Source organism: Hemitrygon akajei, chromosome 23 (genome assembly GCF_048418815.1).
Source record: "Hemitrygon akajei chromosome 23, sHemAka1.3, whole genome shotgun sequence".
NCBI classification, from domain to species: domain Eukaryota; kingdom Metazoa; phylum Chordata; class Chondrichthyes; order Myliobatiformes; family Dasyatidae; genus Hemitrygon; species Hemitrygon akajei.
In genome coordinates this window covers 36350459-36373810 of record NC_133146.1, presented here as the reverse complement: position 1 = coordinate 36373810, position 23352 = coordinate 36350459, and the positions used below count along the sequence as shown (strand labels likewise).

Below are 23352 nucleotides of genomic sequence, written 5' to 3'. Positions count from 1 at the left end.
CGAGGCACAGTGACTAATCTCTGATACCTCCTCTTACTTACCTCTTGATCATGACCCCACTAAAGAGCACCAGGCTACTGCCTCCCATACCATCACCAACCTTATCAGCTCTGGGGGTCTCCCATCCACTGCCACCAACCTCATAGTTCCCACACCCCGCACTTCCCGTTTCTACCTCCTACCCAAGATCCACAAACCTAAGTGTCCAGGTAGACCCATTGACTCAGCTTGCTCCTGCCCCACCAAACTCTTTTCTGCATACCTTGACACTGTTTTATCCCCCCTTGTTCAATCTCTTCCCACCTATGTTCATGACACTTCTCATGCTTTGAATTTTTTCAATGATTTTAAGTTCCCTGGCCCCCACCGCCTTATTTTCACCATGGACGTCCAGTCCCTATATACCTCCATCTCCCACCAGGATGGTCTTAAAGCTCTTCGCTTCTTTTTGGATTCCAGACCTAACCAATTCCCCTCTACCGCCACTTCCCTCCGTCTAGCGGAATTAGTTCTTACTCTCAATAATTTCTCCTTTGGCTCCTCCCACTTTCTCCAAACCAAAGGTGTAGCCATGGGCACCCGCATGGGTCCCAGTTATGCCTGCCTTTCTGTTGGCTTTGTGGAACAGTCCATTTTCCAAGCCTATACGGGTATCTGCCCCCTCATTTCCTTCGCTACATCGACGACTGCATTGGCGCTGCCTCTTGCACACATGCTGAGCTCGTTGACTTCATTAAATTTGCCTCCAACTTTCACCCAGCCCTCAAATCTACCTGGTCCAACTCCGACACCTCCCGCCACTTTCTTGATCTTTCTGTCTCCATCTCTGGAGACGGCTTATCTACTGATATCTAATATAAGCCTACAGATTCTTACAGCTACCTGGATTATTCCTCTTCCCACCCTGTCTCTTGTAAAATTGCCATCCCCTTCTTGCAATAACACCCTCTCCAATGCATCTGCTCTCAGGATGAGGCTTTTCATTCCAGTACGAGGGAGATGTCTTCCTTTTTTAAACAAAGGGGCTTCCCTTCTTCTACCATCAACTCTGCTCTCAAACACATCTCTCCCATTTCCAGCACATCTGCCCTCACCCCATCCGCCCACCACCCCACTCGGGATAGGGTTCCCCTTGTCCTCACCTACCACCACACCAGCCTCCAGGTCCAATGTACAATTCTCCGTAACATCCGCCACCTCCAACGGGATCTCACTACCAAGCACATCTTTCCCTCCCCCCCTTTCTGCTTTCCGCAGGGGTCGCTCCCTACGCAACACCCTTGTTCATTCGTACCCCCCATCCCTTCCCACCGATCTCCCTCCTGGCACTTATCCTTGTAAGCGGAACAAGTGCTACACCTGTCCTTACACTTCCTCCCTCACTACCATTCAGGGCCCCAGACATTCCTTCCAGGTGAGGTGACACTTCACCTGTGAGTCGGCTGGTGTGGTATACTGCATCCGGTGCTCCCGGTGTGGCCTTTTATATATTGGTGAGACCCGACACAGACTGGGAGACCATTTCGCTGTACACCTACGCTCTGTCTGCCAGAGAAAGCAGGATCTCCCAGTGGCCACATATTTTAATTCCATGTTCTGATATGTCTATCCATGGCCTCCTCTACTGTCAAGATGAAGCCACACTCAGGTTGGAGGAACAACACCTTATATACTGTCTGGGTAGCCTCCAACCTGATGGCATGAACATTGACTTCTCTAACTTCTGTTAATGCCCCTCCTCCCCTTCTTACCCCATCCCTGATATATTTAGTTTTTTCCCCCTCCTCCTTTTTTTCTCTCACTCTGCCTGTTCTCCATTACCCTCTGGTGCTCCCCTCCCCCTTTCTTTCTCCTGAGGCCTCCCGTCCCATGATCCTTTCCCTTCTCCAGCTCTGTATCCCTTTTGCCGGTCACCTTTCTGGCTCTCATACTCACCCCACCCCCTCCGGTCTCCTATCATTTCACATTTCCCCGTCCCCCTCCTACTTTCAAATCTCTTACTATCATTCCTTTCAGTTAGTCCTGACGAAGGGTCTCGGCCCGAAACGTCGACAATGCTTCTTCCTATAGATGCTGCCTGGCCTGCTGCGTTCCACCAGCATTTTGTGTGTGTTTCATCAAATTTATGTGTCTCTCTCTGACACCTCTCTCCCCTTTCCTGATCTCTCTGTCTCCATCTTTGGAGACGCACCATCGACTGATATCTTTTATAAACCTACTGACTCTCTCAGCTATCTTGACTCTTGACTATATCACTTCCCACCGCGTCACTTGCAAAAACACCATTCACTTTTATCATTTCCTCCATCTCCATCGCATCTGTCCTCAGGATGAGCTAAGAATCTGAATCAGGTTTATTATCACCAGCATGTGAAGTGAAATTTGTTAACCTAGCAGCAGCACTTCAATGCAATATATAATATAGAAGAAGAGGAAAGTAGTAAGTAAGTAAGTAAGTAAATAAATAAATAAATAAATAAATAAGTTGCAGCCTATATATATTGAATAGATTAAAAATCATGCAAAAAAGCAGAAATAATATATATTTAAAAAGTAAGGTATGTTCACGGATTCAATGTCCATTTAGGAATCAGATGACAGAGGGGAAGAAGCTGTTCTTAAATCGCTGAGTGTGTGCCTTCAGGCTTCTGTACCTCCTACCTGATGGTAACAGTGAGAAAAGCCCAGGGTGCTGCAGGTCCTTAAAAATGGACACTGCCTTTCTGAGACATTGCTCCTTGAAGATGTCCTGGGTACTCTGTAGGCTAGTAGATGGAGCTGACTAAATTTACCACCCTCTGCAGCTTCTTTCGGTCCTGTGCAATAGTCCCTCCCCATACCAGACAGTGATGCAGCCTATCAGAATGCTCCCCATGGTACACCTATAGAAGTTTTTGAGTGTATTTGTTGACATACCAAATCTCTTTGAACTCCTAATGAAGTACAGTTGCTGTCTTGCCTTCTTTATAACTGCATCGATATATTGGGACCAGGTTAGGTCCTCCGAGATCATGACACCCAGGAACTTAAAACTGCTCGCTCTCTCCACTTCTGATCCCTCTGTGAGGATTGGTATGTGTTCCTTTGTCTTACCCTTCCTGAAGTCCACAATCAGCTTTTTCGTCTTACTGTTGTTGAGTGCAAGGTTGTTGCTGCGACACCACTCCGCTAGTTAGCTTTTCCATTCTATAACACCTGAGGTGTCCATCTTATTCAGAGAACAGAGTTTGCTTCAACCACCATTGATGTGCCCTCACCCTCATCTTCCCTACTCCTTGCACAGCTACCTTCACTCTATCCTCCCAGCACCATTTCTTATTCAGGCATCTTCCCCCTTCTTCTCCTGTTCTGATGCAGGGCCGTGTTTGCTGCTGGAAAATGAGGATCTTGGTGCTGCTCTCTACCACCATAAATCACTCTTCATTCTATGTTACATGTCTTTCAGGTTCTGAGTCCATATCCAGCTCATCCCCCAGCACCATTCACTTTGTACATCCCATACATTTAATGTTGGGTGTGACTCGTCTGCTGGAGGCTTTGGTATCTCATCCTCCATAAAAGTGATGTCATCCACAATGATTCTGCGGCTTGCCCGTGATAGGACTGTAAATTGGTGTGACCAGTCAAGGAAGCGGAAGCTAGACCTTGCCTCCATGATCCATTCCTTAACACTTGGCCAGTTCCAAATCCCTTTGGATGAACACTTCCCAGAAACATGCCATTCAAGATAACCTTCTGCTGGTCCAAACCTGAATACTTCTCATTGATGAAACTACCCCAGATATTCAACAGGCGTCATTATGGGCAAACTCGATGCATGAAATGATACACTTTGAAAAGTCAAACTTGAAGACTGAGTGCAAGGTCAATGTCAGGATTCTTAGTAGTGTGGAGATCAAGAGCAGCTCAGTAAACCTCTGGTTAGACCACACTTCGAGTATTGTGTTCAATTTTGGTCACCTCATTATGGGATGGAAGTTTTAGAGAGGGTGCAGAGGAGATTTACCATGATGCCGCCTGAATTAGGCAGCATGTCTTAGGAAAGGCTGAGCGAAATAGAGCTTTTCTCTTTGGAGTGAAGGGGGATGAGACGTGACTAGATAGATGATAAGAGGCATGGATTGAGTGGATAGGCAATACCTTTATCCCTAGGTAGCAATGGCTAATAGAAGAGCATAAATTAAGGTGATTGGAAGGAAGTATAGGGGTAATATGTGGGGCAGTTTTTTTACATAGAGAGTGAGAAGTGCCTGGAACACACTACTGGAGGTGGTGGTAGAGGCAGAATCATTAGAGACATTTATTTAGATAGCTACATGGTATTTGGGAGAGAAGGGTTAGGGCGATCTTTGTATACATTAAACGTTTGGTGGAATACTGTACTTTGTTGATTAGTTCTGTATTCTATGTTTTATGTTGCATGTTTGATGAGGAAGTTAATGTTCTAGGGGGACCTTGATCTCTGCAGAGAGAGCAGTCTACATTAATGTTAGGTTTTTCCAAAACATGTTACAACACTGTGATGACAGACATGGAAATCTGAGCTGTGGAGATATTACTCATTAGAGAGGACCAGTTTGGAGATCTATCCAGGTTTGACTGTAAAATTAAAATCTGAATCAAACCTGACCCAATTACAGCCAATCTGATCCATCCTTGAACTCAAGGACATGCCTTGTTCAATATCAGACATGACCTAAATTCAACACTTTGCAATCCAGTCCCATCAGGCTTGAGTTGTGTAGACAGGGTCAACTACTGAGCCTTAGTATACTTATTTGTAAAGAGGCCTGAACTCACTGCAACCCAGGAACTTACAATCAATTTATTGCCTAATCTGATAGCTGCATGCAACTAAGTCAGACTCAAACTGAGTAGCCAAGTTCTAGACCAGATATGCTGTGGCATCTTTGTAGATTTTCTGGGAAAATGTTTTCTGCAGATGAACAGGAATTCACTACCTGCTTTGACATCTCCAACACCCTCTAAAGGGGTAATTACTGTAATGCCACAACAGCACTGCCTGCAATGGGTTGCTGGTAGCATTTTCACCACTTGGGCAATATTACGTGAGTATCTCTGCAGCGAAATGTTGCAGAAAACGTTCATTGTAACTTACTTGTAGCTCAAAACGTAAACATTGCTTTAGCAGCCTGTGTTAGCTCTAAAGCTGACTAGTCTGGTGTGCAGACAAGAGCAGAATGCCCCTTTAAATGGTTTGCTACTGCTTGGTGTATTCCTCGAGCATTTTGCGAGTGCTTGTGTACCCCTGGTTGTACTATGAGTCCGCAATGGCCATAGACTGCATCCCAAAAAGATACTCTATATTAGGTTGATAAAAGACAAAAATGCAATTCTTGGCTCACAATAACATTTGGAACACAAAGAAGGCTAAGAAATCTTCTAAGGGTTTATGACATATTTCAAACAGAAGTGTGCTGGCCAGTTTTTCAAAGGACATAATTTTGTCTGGAAATGATCATGAATGGACTTCATCCAGATTAATTGCTTTTTATAAAACCATATGATTATTGGAGCAGAATTAGGTTATTTGGCCCATCAAGTTTGCTCTGCCATTCCAACATGGTTGATTCATTATCTCTCTCAGCCCCATCCTCTTGCCTTCTCCCCGTAACCTTCGATGTCCTGACTAATCAGCATCTGCTTTAAATGTACCCAAAGACTTGTTCTCCATGGACGTTTGTGCAATGAATTCTACAGATTCACTCCACTCAGGCTAAACACATTCCTCCTCATTTCTGTTCTAACTGGATGTCCTTCTATTCTGAGGTTGTGTCCTCTGGCCCCACCCTCACCAACTAAAGGAAATATCCTCGCCACATCCACTTTTTTTGCCCTTTCAATATTCAATAGGCTTCAATGAGTTCCCTCATCATCCTTCTAAACTCCAGTGAGTACAGGCCCAGAGTAATCAACTCTTCCTCATATATTAACACTTGCATTCCACAATCATTCTCATGAACATCTTCTGGACCGTGTCCAATGCCAGCACGTCCCTTCTTCGATAAGGGGCTCATAATTGCTCAGCATACTCCATGTGCAATCTGACTAATGCCTTATAAAGACTCAGCATTACATCCTCTCAAAGTGAATGCTACCATTGCATTTGCCTTCCTTACCACCAACTCAACCTACAAGTTAACCTTCAGGAAATCCTGCACAAGGACTCCCAATTTCCTTTGCAACTCTGATTCTTAAATTTTCTCCCCACTTAGAAAATAGTCTATGTCTTTATTCCTTCTATAAAAGTGCATTATACATATTTCCCTACACTATATTCTATCTGTCACCTTCTTGCCCATTCTCCTAATTTCTATGTCCTTCTGAAGACTTCGTGCTTCCTCAATACTACCTGCCCCTCCAACCATCTTTGTATTGTCAGCAAAATAGCCCATAATGCCATTAAATCATTGACCAATAACGGGAAAAGAAGTTGTCCTAACACTGACCTCTGCAGAATGCCACTAGTTACCAGCAGCCAATCAGAAGAGGCCCCTTTTATTCCCACTCTTTGCCTCCTGTCAATCAGTGGATCTATGCTCGTATCTCTCCTGTAATACTGTGGACTCTTGCTGAGCAGCTTCGTGTGCAGCACCTTGTCAAAGGCATTCTGAAAATCCAAGTAAACAACATCAACTGACTTTGTATCCTGCATGTTATTCCTTCAAAGAATTCCAACAAATTTGTCAGGCAAGATTTCTCCTTCTGGCCCGCTGCGTTCCACCAGCATTTTGTGTGTGTTCCGTGTTGACTTTAGTCTATTTTAACATGTGCCTCCAAGATTCCCAAATTCTCATCTTTAATTCTGGACTCCAACATCTCCCAACCACTGAAGTCAAGCTAACTGGCTTATAATTTCCTTCCTTCTGTTCTTAAAGATTAGACTGACATTAGCAATTTTCTAATCCTCTGGAACCATTCCAAAATGCGATTCTTGAAAGATCACTACTAATGCCTGAACAACATCTTCAGTGAACTCTTTCTGAAACCTGGGCTATGGTCCATCTTGTCCAGGTGACTTCTCTACCTTCAGACCTGCCAGCTTCCACAAGCACCTTCTCCTTAGTAACAGCAACTGCACTTACTCTTCCTGCCTCCTTCTCCTCTCAGTACCTTCAAATTTCTGGCTTACTGCTAGTGTCTTCCACAGTGAAGACTGATGCAAAATGCTTATTAAGTTTGTTCACCATTTCTTTGTTCTCCCCACCACCATTACAACTTCTCCAGGTCGAATATCCACTCTTGCTGCTCCTTTATTCTTTATATATCTGAAAAAAACCTTTTCGCATCCTCTTTTATATTATTGGCAAACATGCCTTCATACGTCTGCTTTTCTCTGCTTATGTCTTTTTCAGATGTTGATTTTTAAAAGCTTCCTAATCCTCTTGCATCCCACAATTTTTTGCTTCTTTCTAATAGCCCTCTTTTACTTTTATTCTCTCTTTAACTTCCCTTGTCAGCCACAGTTGCAGATAAGAGAGAGAGAGAATAAATTGTGTCCATAGTTCACTGATGTTAATAATAATTGTTGTAGAATTTGAGGAAAAATAAAAGTAATAAACACCAGGACAAGAGGCCGCTAACTAAAACACTCAAAATGAAAGTTAATGCCAACACTGTTGATGGCAGCAATAACTAAATATTTAATACCGTTCCTTTACAGTGTCAATCAAAACAGTCATCTTCTTTCCCGGATAAGGATGAGGGTAAGCAGGGAGCATAACTGTTAAGTTTTGTAACTTAAAAACATTGCAACAATAAACATTTCTGAGCTTTTGGTCAAGTCTCAACAAGTATAGAACTTAAAGAAGGGTGTTAAGTGCCACCAGAATGAACCACTACTTAGCTGGAATATGCAGACACATGAGTGTGATTGCCCAAGCTGTTCCGAAGCCCACCTGCGCGGGCACGTAGACTGCATGGCAGAATATACGGTTGTGACATTCTTCTTTGGGATGTATCTATCCTGCACCCTCTGAATTGCTCCAAAAAATTCCAGCCATGGCTGTTCTGCTGTCATCCCTGCTACCTTCCAATCAAATTTGGCCATCTCTTCTCTCATGCCTCTGTAATGCCCTGTACTTCACTGTAATACCGACATCTCAGCTTAACTTCTCCCTCTCAAAGTGCAAGTGAATTCTATTATATTATGACTACTGTCTCCCTAATCAAATCTGGTTCAGTACTGAACAGGAAATCCAAAGTTGTCTCTCTCCTAGTGGACTCAACCATAAACTGCTCTTAAAAGACATCTCATGGGCATTCTACAAGTTACCTCTCTTGGGATACAGCACCAATCCAATTTTCCCAATCTATCCTTGTTCTTGCAATCTTGGTCTTTTTACAAGCCTTTTCTATCTCCCATTGTTATTTGTATCCCACATCCTGGCAACTGTTTGGAGGCCTGTATATAACTCCCATCAGGGTCTTTTTACCCTTGCAGTTTCTTAACTCTACCCACAAGGATTCTACATCTTCCAATCCTATGCCACCTCTTTCGAAGAGTTTGATTTTAATTTTTACTAACAGAGCCATCCTACCCCCTCTGCTTACCTGCCTGTTCTTTTGATTCAATGTGTATCGTTGGATGTTAAGCTCCCAAATATGGCCTGCTTTTAGTTATTACTCAGCAATGCAATTGCCTTACCTGCCATCTCTAACTGTGCTACAAGATCATCTACTTTATTCTGTATTCTACATGCATTCAGTCTAACACCTTCAGTACTGTACTTGTCACCCTTTTAGATTTTAGACCACAAGGCAGAGAAACAGAATTAGGCCATCTAGCCCATCGAGTCTGCTCCGCCATTCAGTCATAGCTGATCCTTTTATCTCCTCCTCAGCCCCACTCCCTGCCCTTCTCCCCTTAACCTTTGATGCTGTGTCCAATCAAGAACCTATTAATCTCTGCCTAAAATATACCCAACTACCTGGCCTCCACAGCTGCATGTGGCGACAGATTCCACAATTTCACCACTATCTGGCTCAAGAAATTTCTCTGCATCTCTGTTTGAAATGGATGCCCCTCTATCCTGAGGCTGTGTGCTTTTGTCTTAGACTCCCACCATGGCAAACATCCTTTCCACGTCTACTCAGTCTAGGGCTTTCAACATTCAAAAGGTTTCAATGAAATCCCCCCCCCCCCCCCCATCCTTCTAAATTCCAGCAAATACAGATCCAGATCCACCAAACATTCCTCATACGATAACCCTTCATTCCCGGAATCATCCTTGTGAACCTCCTCTGAACTCTCTCCAATGCCAGCTCATCTTTTCTCGGATGAGGAGCCCAAAATCGTTCACAATACTCAAGCCTCAGCATTACATCCTTACTCCTGTATTCTAGATCTCTTGGATGAATGCTAACATTGCATTTGCCTTCCTCACCATCGATTCTACCTGCAAGTTGACCTTTAGGGTGCTGTGCTCGAGGACTCCCAAGTCCCTGTGCATTTCAGATTTTTTGATTTTCTCCTTGTTTAGAAAATACTCTGCACACTTATTTCTACTGCTAAAGTGCATGACCATGCATTTTCCAACATTGTATTTCATTTGCCACTTTCTTGTCCATTCTCCTAATCTGTCTAAATCTTTCTGCATCCTACCTGTTTCCTCAACACTACCTCCCCCTCCATCAATCTTCGTATCATCTGCAAACTTGGCAAACACAGCCATCTATTTCATCATCTCAATCATTGATATACAGCATAAAAAGAAGTGGTCCCAACATCGGCCCCTGCAGAATACTACTAGTCACTGGCAGCCAAACAGAAAAGGATCCTTTTATTCACTGATGCCTCCTACCAATCAACCAATGCTCTAACCATGCCAGTAACATTCTTAACTTGGGAAGCAGCCTCATGTGTAGCACCTTGCCAAAGGTCTTCTGAAAGTCCAAATATACATATCTACTGCATTCCCTTTACCTATCCTGCTTGTAATCTCCTCAAAGAATTTCAAAAGGTTAGTCAGGCAAAATTTTCCCTTAAGGAAACCATGTTGACTTTATCCTGTCTTGTCCTGTGTCACCAAGTACTCCATAACCTCATCCTTAACAATTGACTGCAACGTCTTCTCAACCACAGAGTTCAAGCTAACTGGTCTGTAGTTTCCTTTCTGCTGCCTTCCTCCTTTCTTGAAGAGTGGAGTGTCATTTGCCATCTTCCAGTCCTCTGGCACCATGCCAGAGTCCAATTATTTTTGAAAGATTATTATTAATGCTTCCACAGTCTCTACTGTTACCTCTTTCAGAACCCTAGGGTGCAGTTAATCTGGTCCAGGTGACATATAAGTTAGGTCTTTCAGCTTTTTGAGCACCTTGTTCCTTGTAATTGTAATTGCACTCACTTCTGTTCCCTCACAACCTGCAACATCTGGCACACTGCCAGTGTCTTCCACAGTGAAGACTGATGTAAAATATTCATTCTGTTCATCTGCCATCTCTTTGTCCCCCGTTATTACTTAGCCAGCCTCATTTTCTAGCGGTCCTATAACCTCTCTCATCTCTATTAATTTTTACATACTTGAAAAAGCTTTTACTATCCACTTTGATGTTGCTTGCCAACTTGCTTTCATATTTCATCTTCTTTCTCCTAATGATTCTTTTCGTTGCTCTCTGTGGGGTTTTAAAAGCTTCAAAATTCTCTATCTTCCTGCTAATTTTTGCTTTGTTGTATGCCCTCTCTTTTGCTTTTCCATTAGCTTTGACTTCCCTTGTCAGCCACAGTTTTGTTATTTTGCCATTTGAATATTTCTTTGTATTTGGAATACCTCTAACCTGCAATTTCCTCATTTTTCCAGAACTCAAGCCATTGCTGCTCTGCCTTCATCCCTGCCAGCATCTCCTTCCAATTTACTTTGGCCAATTTCTCTCTCATACCGCTGTAATTTCCTTTACTTCACTGAAATACTGCTATGTCAGACTTTACATTCTCACTACCAAATTTTAAGTTGAACTTGATCACTGCCTCCTAAGGGTTATTTTACCTTAAGCTTCCTAATCATCTCCGGTTCATTACATAACACCCAATCCAGTATAGTTGATTGCCTAGTAGGCTCAATGACATAATGCTCTAAAAAGCCATCTCATAGACATTCAACAAACTCCCTCTCTTGAGATCCATTACCAACCTCATCTTACCAATTGACCTACATGTTAAAATCTCCTATGACTATCATAACATTACCCTTTTGACATGCTCTTTCTATTTTCCTTGTACTCTGTGGTCCACGTCCCAGCTACTATTGGGAGGCCTATATATACTGTAACTGCCATCAGGGTTATTTCACCCTTGCAGTTTCTTAACTCAACACACAAGGATTCAACATCTTCCAAACCTATGCCACATCTTTCAACTGATTTGATGCCATTTTGTCCTCATGCTACATAGCAACTCATCCCACTGACTGTAGTTTTCCCCTGTCATCCACCCGTCCTTCCTCACAGTCTCACCTGCTTGTATACCAACTGTCCTATCCTTAGCCCTATCACTCTACTTCCCCTCTCCCTGCCAACTCGGCTTAAACCCTCCCCAACAGCTGTAACAAACCTGCCCACAAGGATATTGGACCCCCTCAGGGTCAGGTGTAACCCATCCTTTTTGTACAGGTCATACATTCACCAGAAGAGACCCAAATGATCTAAAAATCTGAAACTCTGTCCCTTGCAGCAGTTCATCAGCCAAGCATTCATCTGTGGAATCATCCTGTTCTTACCCTCACTGACACATGGCACAGACAGTAATCCAGAGATTACTACCCTTGAGGTCCTGCTTCTGAGCTTTCTAACTCCCTATATTCTCTCTTCAGGACCTCATCCCTTCTCCTACCCATGTTGTTGGCACCAATATGAACCACAACTTCCAGCTGATCACCTTCTCCCTTTAGAGTGCTGTGGACCAGAACTGAGCCATTCCTGACCCTGGCACTTGAGAGGCCATGCCCCATCCGGGTGTCTCTTTCACATCCACATATATGCATACATTTTTTCTATAAAATATGAGCATGAAATCAGGCACTAATGAATCCATGTTTTTTGTTTCCGAGATTACCCTGGATTCTGTGCATGTTATTTCATTTTATTTCGGGATCAATAAATTATGCCTGTCTGTCTGTCTGTAGTCAGGATTCACAGGTGTATTTCCATTATAGATGAGATTTCAAAAGTAGGAGGTAAGATTGTAGAGGGTTTTGAAAGCAACGATGGTAATTATAAAATAAAACTTGTTAAACTGGAGTCGTTTCTGTTCAGTGTGTGCAGTGGTGATATCTGAGCAGAACTTGGTGCAAGTTAGGATTAGGCCACCGAAGATGCTGACATTTAAGAGATAGTAGACGAGAGGCCGATCACGTGAGAACTGGAGTACTCTAGCCTCAATGTAACAACAGTGTGAATGAGTGACATACATAAAATGCTGGAAGAACTCGGCAGGTTATGCAGCATCAATGGAGAGTAAAAATAGTGGATGTTTTGGGCTGAGACCCCTGATTGGGACTGGAAAGGATTAAGAAGTCAGAATAAGAATGTGAGGGGAAGGGAAGGAATATAAGCTGGAAGGTGATAGGTGCAGCCAAGTAATGGGGAAGGTTAATGGGTGGGGCACCAGAGGGAGGTGATAGGCAGGTGAGAAGAGAAGGGGCAAGAGGAGAGCCAGAATGGGGAATGGAAAAAGAGCGGAGGTTGAGAAGGGAGAAGTTACTGGATGTTAGTGAAATCAATGTTTCACCTACTCATTTTGTATGTGTGTTACTCTGGATTTTCAGCATCTGCTAAATCTCTTGTGTTTAAATGTCCAAATGATGTTCTCAACAACTGATAAGCTGATTTCACATAGAATCAATCTAAGTTATGTTTGCATTCAGGATGACCATTGTACACTGAGATCTTTTAGCAGAGAAGACCAAGCCTTGTTATTGCTTCCTGTCGTCTCCTCAGATCTGGCAATGAGTGGCCCAGACAGTTAGTCACTTTTAAGTTGTGTTTCAAAATCAACATTACAGCTGCCATTCTTCGGACTGAAAAAAGCACAGAGGAAGGTCACGCCATAGAGTAACCAAAGTTACATTTGAGTTTACTGTCACATCCTCAAGTACAAGTATGCACAGGTGCAATAAACATCTGGCTTGCAGCAGCACCATAGACACATAGCAACCAGAGTCCAAGTTAATATTGGTTCTATTGATCCAAAGGCATCAATGGAAAGTGATGATCAGATTATACCTGCAGAAATACTGAATAGCCAGCTAAGATTTGATGGGATTATGGAAAATAGGCCAGGTGAGCAAAGTGAGCAGAGAATATGAAAGGAGTAGACATACAGAAGGCAGTGGCAAGCAAGTGAAATAGCAAAACTGAGGGAATACCTGTAAGCTAGAAGATTTACACTCAGTGGCTATTTTATTAGGTGCCTCTATATAACTGCTCGTTAATACAAATACTTCATCAGCCTACCATGTGGCAGCAACACAATGCATAAAAGCATGTAGATGTGGTCAAGAGGTTCAGTTGTTGTTCAGACGAAACATGAGAATGAGAAAGAAATATAACCTAAGTGACTTTGTTCCAGACTGTTGGTGCCAGATGGGGTGGTTTGAGTATCTCAGAAGCTGCTGACCTCCTAGGATTTTGACACACACAGACTCCAGAGCACCTCTGAACACACAACATGTCAAACCCTGACGTGGATGGGCCACAGCGGCAGAAGACTGTGAATATACACTCAGTGGCCATTTTATTGGGTACACCCTGTACTTAAGTATATATATATATTTTTTAACTTTTTTATTGTGTTTTCAAATAGTTACAGAATAAAAGTGTGTGAAAAAGAAAATATGTGTTACCCATCCCCCCTCCCCTTAACCCCTCCCCCCTAACATCCCTATTGAAAAAAAGAAGAAAGAAAGAAAGAAAAAAAAAGGAATGCCTGGATATTGGAAGATCCCCACATGCTCCATGGAGCTCGTAATAACTTTAGTATATATATTTATTTCTTTCCCCAAGTAACCAATTATTTCATCTTCGGAGCACCTATATATTTACTCCTGTCTTTTGTAAATAAGGGCGCCAAATTTTCAAAAATGTTTCATATTTATCTCTTAAATTATAAGTAATTTTTTCAAGTGGAATACAGCCATAAATTTCTTTCTTCCAACAATCTATACTTAGATATGTATCCGATTTCCAAGTAACTGCAATAGCTTTTTTGGCTACTGCCAATGCAATTTTTATAAATTCTTTCTGATATTTATTCAATTTGGATATCAGTCTTATCCCTTCAATATCACCTAGTAAAAGTAATATTGGATTATGTGGAAGTTGTATTCCAATAATTTGTTCCAATAAAACTCTTAAGTTTGTCCAAAAAGGTTGAATTTTAGAACAAGACCAAGTAGAATGTAAAAAAGTACCAATTTCTTGGTTACATCGGAAACACTGATCAGATAAATTTGGGTTTAATTTATTTATTTTTTGTGGTGTAATATATAGTTGATGTAAAAAATTGTATTGCACTAATCTTAATCGGACATTTATTGTATTTGTCATACTCTCAAGACATAGTCTTGACCAATTTTTTTCTTCAATTTTAATATTCAAATCACTTTCCCATTTTTGTCTTGACTTATGGACTTCTTGTTTAATTGCCTGTTTTTGAATCAAATTATACATACAAGAGATAATTTTTTTAATCTTTCCTTTTTGAATTAAAGTTTCTATTTCATTGGGTTTCGGTAATAACATTGTTTGACCTAACTTTTCTCTTAAATAAGCCCTTAGTTGAAAGTAACAAAAAAGAGTGTTGTTTGATACTTTATATTTATTCTTTAATTGATCGAATGACATTAATATACCTCCTTCAAAACAATCTCCTATATATCTAATCCCTTTTTGAAACCAATTATATAAAAGTTGATTATCCATTGTAAAAGGAATAAGTCTATTTTGAATTAAAGATCTCTTTGCTAATAAGGATTTCTTTGTCTCATCGTCAACATTTATCTTATTCCATAAATCAATCAAATGTTTTAATATAGGAGATTCTTTCTTTTCCCATATCCATTTAGATTCCCATTTATATATAAAGTCTTCTGGTATGTTTTCTCCTATTTTATCTAGTTCTATTCTGATCCATGCCGGTTTATCTTTCTCAAAAAAAGATGCAATAAATCTAAGTTGATTTGCTTTATAATAATTCTTAAAATTTGGAAGTTGTAACCCTCCTAGCTCAAATTTCCATGTCAATTTTTCCAACGATATTCTTGACATCTTACCTTTCCAAAGAAACTTCCTCACATATTTATTCAGCTCTTGAAAAAACTTCTGGGGTAATTGTATTGGTAGTGATTGAAATAAATATTGTAATCTAGGGAATATATTCATTTTTATGGTATTTACTCTACCTACTAATGTTATTGGTAATACCATCCATTTATCAAGATCTTCTTGAATTTTTTTTCAATAGTGGTAAATAATTTAATTTGTATAAGTTCTTTATGTCATTATCAACTCTTATACCTAAATATTTTATACCATTTGCCAGCCATCTAAATTGGGTTATTAATCGACATTGATTATAATCTCCTTTAGTAAGAGGTAAAATTTGACTTTTATCCCAATTTATTTTATAACCTGATATTTTCCCATATTCTTCTAATCTATAGGATAATTTACGCAACGAGTGCAATGGGTTTGTTAGATAAAGCAGAACATCATCAGCAAATAAGTTAATCTTGTATTCTTCCTGATTAACTCTGAAACCCTTAATATCTGGGTCCATTCTAATCAATTCAGCTAATGGCTCTATCGCCAACACAAATAAAGCAGGTGATAATGGACAACCTTGCCTAGTTGACCTTGTTAACTGAAATGGTGTTGAAATTTGACCATTTGTCACTACTTTAGCTTTGGGATTAGTATTTAAGGTTTTAATCCATTTTATAAAAGATACTCCTAATCCATATTTTTCCAATACCTTAAATAAAAAATCCCATTCCAATCTATCAAATGCTTTTTCTGCATCTAAAGCAACTGCCACACTCATTTCCTCCCTCTTCTGCGCTAAATGAATTATACTAAATAAGCGAGTTACATTATCTGCTGATTGTCTATTTTTAATAAATCCTGTTTGATCCATATGTACTAATTTTGGTAAGCATTTAGATAATCTATTAGATAAGATTTTTGCTATTATTTTATAATCAGTGTTTAATAAAAAAAAAGGTCTATATGATGTTGGCTTTAAAAGATCTCTATCTTTTTTTGGCAATACTATTAAAATAGCTGTCGAAAAAGATTCTGGAAGTTTATGCGTTCTTTCCGCTTGGTGTATTAACTCCATAAAAGGAGGAATTAATAAATCTTTAAACTTTTTATAGAATTCAGGCGGAAAACCATCTTCTCCTGGAGATTTATTACTTTGAAGTGATCCTAGGGCTTCTTCGACCTCTTTCAATGTAAAAGGCATATCTAATCCCTTCTGTTCTTCCGTATTTAATTTTGGAAGAGTTATTTGTGATAAAAACCTTTCTATCTTGACATTGTCATTTTGTGATTCTGATTTATACAACTCAGAATAAAAATTCTTAAAAGCTTAATTAATTTCTAAAGGTTTATAAGTAATTTTATTTACTCTTGTTCGAATTGCATTTATTGTTTTAGAAGTCTGATCTGTTTTTAACTGCCATGCAAGAACCTTATGTGATCTTTCACCTAGTTCATAATATCTTTGTTTAGTTCTCATAATTGCTTTTTCTGTTCGATATGTTTGGAGCGTATTATATTGTAACTTCTTGTTAATAAGTTGTCTTTGTTTTTCTTCTGTCATATTTCTTTGGGATTCTTTTTCTAATTTTGTAATCTCTTTTTCCAATTGATCTATTTCTATCATATATTCCTTCTTAATTTTAGAAGTATAACTTATTATCTGACCTCTCAAGTATGCCTTCATTGCTTCCCACACTATAAATTTATCATCAACTGAATGTGAATTTATATCTAAAAAGAACTGAATCTGTTTTTTCATAAAATCACAAAAATCTTGACGTTTTAATAATATTGAATTAAATCTCCACCTATAAATTGATTCCTCTTTATCTATCATTATCATTGTCATTATTAAAGGAGAGTGATCTGACAATATTCTTGCTTTATATTCCACATTTTTCACTCTATCTTGAATATTCATTGATAATAGGAAAAAATCTATCCTTGAATATGTTTTATGTCTATTTGAATAAAATGAATAATCTCTTTCATTTGGATTAATTCTTCTCCATATATCAATCAAATTTAAGTCTTTCATCAATGATAGAGTTAATTTTACTGCTTTTGATTTTGTAACAACCTTTGTTGATCTATCTAAAACTGGATCTAGACAAAAATTAAAATCTCCACCTATTAATATTTTATCATGTGTGTTAGCCAAATTCAAAAAGACCTCCTGTATGAATTTTACATCATTTTCATTTGGTGCATAAATGTTCATAAGGGTCCATAGTTCTGAAAAAATTTGACAGTGTATAATTAGATATCTCCCCACCGAATCAATTAATGCATTTTGTATTTTAATTGGTAAATTTTTGTTAACCAAAATTGCAACTCCTCTCGCCTTTGAATTAAATGAAGCTGCAATAACATTTCCAACCCAGTCTCTTTTTAATTTCTGATGTTCTATGTCTGTTAAATGAGTTTCTTGTAAAAAAGCTATATCTGTTTTCATTTTTTTTAAATATATGTTAAAATTCTTTTTCTTTTTACTGGCCCATTAAGCCCATTAACATTAAAACTTTAAAAATTCAGTAGATTAGTCATTGTTTTTTTATTATATTACTCCAATCTATAATAATACCTAATCTTTCAACTTTCGTGGTAACTTAAGTATATATTGAGGAGGAAATTAAATAGTTTATGGCAGCTTTGAAGCCAGAGGAGAGAGGGTATTGTTGAGATGATGGCAATAAATTATTACTTAATAAACAAAGAAAATAAATCAAGTTTGGACACTGACTATATCAGCTATTTTTGTTTTTTTTTGGAAAAGTTATTTAAACTCTGCTGAAAATTAAACTTAGAATGAGAAACTAGTAAAAAGCAAGGACCCAGTAGATGATTATGTGTAATCAACCTAGCTTTTAGGAACCAATTTTTAAAGGTTAGATGTGTTATTAGAGTTAGTAATATGCGACATTTATAACAGTAATATCAAAAGGAAAATGACTGTGATTCAGCATTGAAGTCATCAAACTGATTGACTGATTTTCACATTTACTTTATTTTCCCCGTGGGTCATTTTTGGAACACTTCTTCCAACATTAAGCACAATATTAACACAATTCTTGTGTAGATCCAAATCTCTTCATTATTATGTTATGTTCCTCCAATTGATTTGTATTATAAAATTAAAAAAACTGAAAACATTGGAAGCACTCAGATCTCAAACAGCATCTGTGCAGCAAAAAACAGAATGACTGTTTTTGAGGCCATCAACCTAAAACGAATTGGCTTTCTCTTTTCTGACCTGAAGAGCATTTTTATTATTTCCCAGTTCTGTTTTAGATTTGCAGGCTTTTTTAAAAACTCATTAGAGTAGAGAGGGTCTTTCCTATTGTGGGATAGTCGAGGACCAGAGGACACAGCCTCAGAACAGAGGGGCATCCTTTTAGGAAGTAGATGACGAGGAATTTCTTTAGCCAGAGAGTGGCAAATCTGTGGAATCCATTGCCACAGGCAGCTATGGAGGCTAAGTCTTTATGTATATTTAAGACAGAAGTGGATAGATTCTTTATTGGTCAGGCAGCTGTGGCGGCCAAGTTTTTAGGTATATTTAAGGGAGAGGTTGATAGATACAAAAAAAATTACAAATACTTTATTGTCACCAAACAATTGATACTAGAGCGTACAATCATCACAGTGATATTTGTTTCTGCACTTTGCTCTCCCTGATAGATGATTAGTCAGGGCATGAAGGGATACGGAGAGGAGGCAGGAGATTGGTGTTGAGAGGAAAAATAGATCAGCCATGATGAAATGGCAGGGCAGACTTGTTGGGCCAAAATGCTTAATTCTGTTCCTCTAGCTTATGGTCCCATGGTCTTATGGTTTTATGGTTCCAATCTAAGTCTTTGCATATGTGCACAATCATTTTTACAATTCTGGACTGCTGCATATGGCAGAATAAAGAAATGGAAAATACTCTGAAATAAATAATTATTTAGAAACAAATAGTATATAGCTTTCAAGCGTAAAAGTCATTATAAATGCTTCATTATCATGTATGTAACATATAATAATTGATGGCTCCAGATTCCAGCTGGTAACTCTCAACTATGCCACTGAAATGGGAATCTGCACTGTTACAATTGTGATTCCATAAGAACAACTCCTTGTCATACTGTAATAGGCTTGTATGTGTCAGAAATTATATGAGGTGAAAGATAAATTTTGAATATCACTCAGGTGAGAAATCACTAATTATGCTTTCTGATGGTTTCATATTGATTAGTTTCTTGCCTTCACTAAACCTTTTGAAAATACAGAATAACCTATAATCTGCAGAGCCGGTAATTAGAGAAGATGAGTTTGAACCAGATCTATATAGTACAACCGTGGCAGACAAGGCGCGTCAAAGCTATTGTAAAAGCAAAAGAAAGGGCATCCAACAAAGCAAAAATTAGGGGGAAGATAGAGGATTGGGATGTTTTTAAAAACGTACAGAGAGCAACTTAAAAATCATTAGAAGGGAAAAGATGAAATATGAAAGCAAGCTAGCAAATAATATCAAAGTGGATAGTAAAAGTTTTTTCAAGTATATTAAAAATAAAAGAGAAATGAGAGTGGATATAGGACCACTAGAAAATGAGGCAGGAGAAATAATAATGGGGGACAAGAAGATGGCTGATGAACTGAATATTTTGCGTCAGTCTTCACTGTGGAAGACACTAGAAGTGTGCCTGATGTTGTAGTGTGTGAAGGAAGAGGAGTGAGTGCAGTTACTATTACAAGGGAGAAGGTACTCAAAAAGCTGAAAGACCGAAAGGTACATAAGTCTCCCGGACTACAGGAACTGCACCCTAAGGTTCTGAAAGAGGTAGTGTTAGAGATTATGGCGGCATTAGAAATTATCTTTCTAAAATCATTGGACCATGGCATGGTGCCAGAGGACCGGAAAATTGCAAAGGTTACTCCAATCTTTAAGAAAGGAGGAAGGCAGCAGAAAGGAAATTATAGACTAGTTAGCCTGACCTCAGTGGTTGGGAAGGTGTTGGAGTCAATTGTTAAGGATGAGGTGATGGAGTACTTGGTGACACAGGATAAGATAATACAAAGTCAGCATGGTTTCCTCCAGGGAAAATCCTGCCTGACAAACCTGTTGGATTTCCTTGAGGAGATTACAAGCAGGATAGATAAAGGGGACTTTCAGAAGGCCTCTGACAAGGTGCCTCACATGAGGCTGCTTACTAAGTTAAGAGCCCATGGTATTACAGGAAAGTTACTAACATGGTTAGAGCATTGGCTGATTGGTAGGAGACAGTGAGTGGGAATAAAAGGATCCTTTTCTGGTAGGCTGCCAGTGACTTGTGTTGTTCTGCAGGGGTCAGTGTTAGATCCACTTCTTTTTACGCTGTATATAAATAATTTAAATGATGGAATAGATGGCTCTGTTGTCAAGTTTGCAGATGATACGAAGATTGGTGGAGGGGCAGGTAGTGTTGAGGAAACAGGTAGGATGCAGAAGGATTTAGACAGATTAGGAGAATGGGCAAGAAAGTGGAAAATGAAATACAATGCTGGAAAATGCATGGTCATGCACTTTGGTAGTAGAAATAAATGTGTGGACTATTTTCTAAATGGGGAGAAAATCCAGGAATCTGGGATGCAGAGGGACTTGGGAGCCCTTGTGCAGAACACCCTGAAGATTAACTTGCAGGTTGAGTCGGTGGTGAGGAAGGCAAATGCCATGTTTGCATTCTTTTTAAGAGGTCTAGAATACAAGAGCAAGGATGTGATGCTGAGGCTTTATAAGGCACTGCTGAGGCCTCACCTTGCGTACTGTGTACAACTTTAGGCCCCTCATTTTAGAAAAGATGTGCTGGCATTGGAGAGGGTCCAGAGGAGGTTCACAAGGATGATTCCAGGAATGAAAGGGCTATCATACGAGGAACGTTTGATGGCTCTGGGTCTGTACTTACCGGAATTCAGAAGGATGAGGGGATCTCATTAAAACCTCTCGAATGTTGAAAGGCCTAGACAGATTATATGTAAAAAGGATGTTTTCCATGGTCTAGGAGTCTAGGACAAGTGGGCATAGCCTCAGGATAGAGGGACTTCCTTTCAAAACAGAGATGTGGAGAAATTTCTTTAGCCAAAGGGTGGTGAACTTGTGCAATTTGCTGCCACATGCAGCTGTGGAGGCCAAGTCGTTGGGTCTATTTAAGGCAGAAGTTGATAGGTTCTTGATTGGACATGGCGTCAAAGGTTACAGGGAGAAGGCTGGGAACTGGGGTTGACAAGAAGATAGAAAAAAAGGATCAGCCATGTTTGAATGGTGGAGCAGACTCAATGGGCCAGATGGCCTAATTCTGCTCCTGCGCCTTATGATCTCATAGTCTTATATGAAATGTCAGTAACACTTCTGACTAAAACTTTGTGAAGGGTGTTGGGGAGGCAGGTCAGGTTGCAGGATCTTAATGTCAGCAAATGAAGAGCTGGAAGCAAAATTCATTGCGTGGGCATATGATACCAAAACATTTAATTCAGCTTAGCTGATCTGTGCTCCAAAAGATTGACCTTTCACACTATTTCACCCAGGTACATCTATGTATTACTCTGTTACATTACCCTTTACCTAGATTTCCCTTACTTCCATCTGTCTGTTCCCCTCAGCTACTCCATATGGTAACCGGCTGTGCAGCACTAAATCTCCTATCTATAGTCAGTGCTGGTAATAAATCATTACTATTCCCCATTATACATGCAGTATGTTGTGTGACAGACCTTGTACCTACTACAGCAGACTTAACACTTGATGTCAAATTTCTGCTTTTTTAAATGAAAAAAATCATCAATACTGTAAACTACAGTGAGAATTATTCACTATAGTTTGCATTGTAAATAGAATCAAAGAATTTTACATGACAGGAAGTTTTTACCTATTGCACCTGCATGATCTCTGTGCAAGTGAAGGCCTGTTTCTCTGAATTTTCCTTGAATAGAGCAAAAATCACACACAAAATGCTGGAAGAATCAGCAGGTCAGACAGCACCTCTGGATATTAGATTAGGTTCAACTTTATTGTCATTGTGCTGAGTACAGATACAAAGCCAATGAAATGCAGTTAGCATCTAACCAGAAGTGCAAAAGATTAGTGTTATTTACAAAATAGCTGCAAATAAAAAGTAAGTGCTACAGCACACAAATATAAAAGTACTGGGACTGTACAATATGGGTGCAATACTGCTTAGCGCTGTGATGTGAGGTTCAGCAGGGTCACAGCCTCAGGGAAGAAACTCTTCCTGGCCCACTGGTGCAGGAGCGGAGGCTCCTGTAGCACCTACCGGATGGGAGGAGAGTAAAAGTCCATGGTTAGGGTGAGATGTATCCTTGATAATGCTCTTCGCCCTGCCCAGGCAGCGTTTATGGTAAATGTTCTCAATGGTGGGCAATTGGATGCTGATAATCCGCTGGGCAGCTTTCACCACCCGCTGGAGTGCTTTGTGGTCCGATACAGGACAATTGCCATACCACACTGAGATGCAGTTGGTGAGTATGCTCTCAGTGGTACAGCAGTAAAAGTCCGTCAGTATCATGGGACAGAGGTGAGCTTTCTTGATGCTCCGCAGGAAATAAAGACGCTGTTGCGCCTTTTTGATCAGGATGGAGGAATTCAGGGACCAGTGAGATCATCGGAAATGCATAAACAGTCAACGTTTCGGGCCGAGAACTTTCTTTAGGACGGTCCTGGCCCAAAACGTCGACTGTTTATTCACTTCCAGAGATGTTGCTTGGCTTGCTGAGTTCCTCCAGCGTTTTGTGTGTGTTGCTTTGGATTTCCAGCATCTCTGCAGACTTTCTCATGGTACGTCAGAGCAAAAATGAGCTTTCTAAATATGAGTGAACTCTTTATGGCAGCAACGTACTGCAGGGCATTCAGATACAAAAGTGAAAAAGTCTGTAGTGTGAGAACACTCTACTACAGTGTGGCATTACTGTGCTCAGTAGCTGGTAGTGTGAGTCTGAAGGCTGTGTTACCTTCCAATGCCAGGGTCAAAGTCATCTCCTTCAGTATATACACCACAATAGCTAAAATCTAACAGACCAATGAGAAGTAAACCATCAGGA

The 23352-nt window shown here is 39.9% G+C and overlaps 1 protein-coding gene across 1 annotated transcript in view; it reads right to left on the bottom strand.

The window, feature by feature from the left end:
- LOC140715039 (5-hydroxytryptamine receptor 7) overlaps positions 1–23352 on the bottom strand; it is a 40257-nt gene that overhangs the window by 2636 nt on the left and 14269 nt on the right. The window lies entirely within an intron of this gene.